This window comes from Trichechus manatus, unplaced genomic scaffold (assembly GCF_000243295.1).
Source record: "Trichechus manatus latirostris isolate Lorelei unplaced genomic scaffold, TriManLat1.0 scaffold00027, whole genome shotgun sequence".
In the NCBI taxonomy this organism is placed as follows: domain Eukaryota; kingdom Metazoa; phylum Chordata; class Mammalia; order Sirenia; family Trichechidae; genus Trichechus; species Trichechus manatus.
In genome coordinates, this window is record NW_004443963.1 from 23721856 (window position 1) to 23725017 (window position 3162).

The window sequence follows — 3162 nt, forward strand, 5'->3', positions numbered from 1 at the left end:
GGTTTCCTCAGTATCCTTTAGGCCAGTAAATCTGGTCTTTTTTTTTGTGAGTTAGAATTTTGTTCTATAGCCTTCTCCAGCTCTGTCCAGAACCCTCTGTGACCTAATATTTTGAAGACAAAGCAAGAGGGACAGTAAAGGTGAGGTCAGGCCCTACTATATTATTCTCTTAACCTCATCCCATTCGAATGGATGAGGGCCTTAGCGCACAGCCCATCTTCCACCTGGGTCCTTGGGAGTGCCCCGCCTCTGGGACTGCCCCCACAGGTCTCTGGGTGACAACACAGCCTAGATGGTCAAGTTGATCCTGTCACTTTCCCCATGCACTGTTACACTGAACTTCCCACTAGTCCCCAGACCTCCTTTCAAGACTCATGCTGTTCCACTGGAATGTCCTTCCCCATCCTCCTTAGCGCTCTCTCAAACTTCCACCTTTCCTTTAAGAACAGGCTAATCACCTTTTACTTTAGGAAACCTCCTCTAAGCCCAGCGCTTTCTGCCTCAGCATCTCTCTTCTGGGCTCTGTGGTGCTCTGTGCTCTCACATCGTGTCATGGCTTCATGCTATTGTAAATGTCTGCTCCCCTATTCAGCTGTGAATGCATTGGGGTCAGGGGCTATGTCTTGTTCATTGCTGTCTCTCAATGCTCAGCAGTGGAGGACAGAGAGTAGGTATTAGGGAAGAAGTGAATGAATAGCTAAAACATTGAGGAACGGCTTCCCTGACCTCACCACTCAGTGCTGTTTGCCTCAGACCCAGATTCCACAGTGTTCTTCTCCCCTAAATCGGGACCACTTCAAAGTCACTTCCCAACTGGTATGCTCTTCTCTATCCCCAGTGGGGACAGATAGATGGAGATCTGTGCTCACATGGACCCAGCACACCTCCTTCTCCATCCTCCTGCCCCCAGAACAACAACCTGCAGACAGCCATCACTGATGCTGAGCAGCTAGTGGAGCAGGACCTCAAGGATGCCCAGGCCAAGCTGATGGAGCTCAGGGAGGCCCTGTAGCAGGCCAAAGATGACCTGGCACTACTGCTGTGCAAGTACCAGGAGATGATGAGCATGAAGCTGGCCCTGGACATTGAGATCGCCACCTACCGCAAGCTGCTGGAGAGTGAGGAGTGCAGGTGGGCGGGGACCGCTGCCAGGGTGGGAACCTGCCTTGAGAAACAGGTTCATCAGGACCTTATGTCCTTGGTTAGATCCATAGTGACTTTTAGCTTGGCTGCACTTGCCTGCACCTTCCCTGCGTATCCCCAGTGCTCTCCACAGCATAAGAAGGGGACAAAGGAGGGCCTCAATGAATGACTGTAGAACTGCCTTGCGCTGCCCAGCATTCTTCCCCTCTCCTAGCTCCTCCAGGCTCAGGGATGCAAACTTGTTTTTAATTCCCTACAGTACAGCACATCTGTGCAGATCAATTTTTTTTTACTTGAAATGAGCACACAATGTGTCCCAAGGGCAAATGCCAGTTGATTTTGCATGTTTTGGTTTTTTGATCATCCCTGCTCCTGCCACCCTGTTCATGTGGCAAACTGAAAGCACACCCTGCCATTGATCTCATGTTTCAGAGCAGCTAAGATCACGAGATTACGAGGGGCATCTCATTTATTCCTCAGTCTCCTCCCACTAGGCATCATGAAATCCACCTTACCCTGGTCTTACCACTCTCCTCTGCTTCCCTATCCTAGTGTTCCATCATTGCTTAGGAAGTTCTTCTTGATGTTTGACTTCAGCCCAGGCTGCTGCAGTTTGCATTTGTGCTTTCTAGATGTTTAGTGATCGAGCCATGGGAAGAGCACTGGACTGAGAGTACCACTTATTGCTGGGTGGTAGTTTGGGGGTAGCTTCTACTCGCTGTATGACCCTGATACGTTATGTCCCCTCTTTGAGGTTATGTCCTCATCTTTAAAAAGAGAGGGTTGCACTAGACAGTCTTTGAGGTACTTCCTAATGTAGGGAAGTGGTTCTGTGCTTCTATAATTTATCTGATTTTTTTTCTTTCTACAACAGGATGTCTGGGGAGTGTGGAAGCACCATGTGCATCTGCAAGTGTTTTGCATTGAGGTTGGGTTGAATATCATTGCTAGTGGGATTGCATGACTTTATTACCCTTAAGATGGAGTGGCAGGATCCACATTTGAGTTCCGCTTTCTCTCATACAAGGAAAATAGATCTCTATGAAACAAAGGACTGCCCCTTTCATCCTCCAAATGCAACTAGAACGACTTTTACAGGATACAAGCTGACCCTGGCATTCCCCTGCGCTAAGCCCTTGGATGGCCCCACAGGGCTTGGAGGGTAAAGGCCATGCACCTTTGTGTGCACATGGCCCTGCCTCTCTCCAGCCTCACTCGCAAGTACCCTCCCTCTCTCTGGGATGCCCTTGGACCTTTCTTAGCTTGACTCCTCTCCTAAAAACTGTCCCTGACCTCCCCAAACTGGGTTAGCTGCCCCTTGCTCTGGGCCTCCAAGGTCTGTGCTGACTGCTAATATGGGCACTTACTACGTTATGTCTCTCTCTTTAGACAGGGGATGAGCCCAGGAATTGCATCCTTGGGGCCGGGATTGTGTCTTACTGTCCTTGAATTCCCAGAGAGACACAGAGCCTGGAATATAGGAGGTGCTCCATAAACAATAATAACCATTATTATGAGGAATAAGTAACTTACTATGTACCAGGCACTGTTCTAATTACTTTACATACATTGACTCAATCTTTACAACAACCCTGTGAGGTAAGTACTTTTATAATCCCCATTTTGCAGATGGGAAACCTGAGACAAAGAAACTTTAAGTAACTTGTTCTAAGTCACATAGCTAACAAACAGTGGAGCTAGGATTTGAACCCTGGCACTCTAGCTACAGAATCTATTTTCTTAAGTAGTAAACTTACACTCCTGTTTAATCACCACTAAATATTCTTGAAAAGATTGAATAAGAGAAGATGTGATTCACAGTAGGACTGAGGTCATTTTAAATGAATTAATTACTAAGTTGTCCACATTCTCACCTCTTGGAGCTGGAGGAAAAGGCAAATGCACCCACTGCTATCCTTTTCGCCTGACAGGGATGTGACTGGCTGTCTTCCTGCAGCTGTGGTTCACAACAGCAGCACCGTTGGTTCCATTGCTGCTGGAACCTGGCAGCCACCTTAG

At 47.9% G+C, this 3162-nt stretch overlaps 1 pseudogene; it reads left to right on the forward strand.

The window, feature by feature from the left end:
* Nucleotides 1-3162, forward strand: part of LOC101358390 (keratin, type II cytoskeletal 3-like) — a 6130-nt pseudogene extending 2968 nt beyond the window's left edge.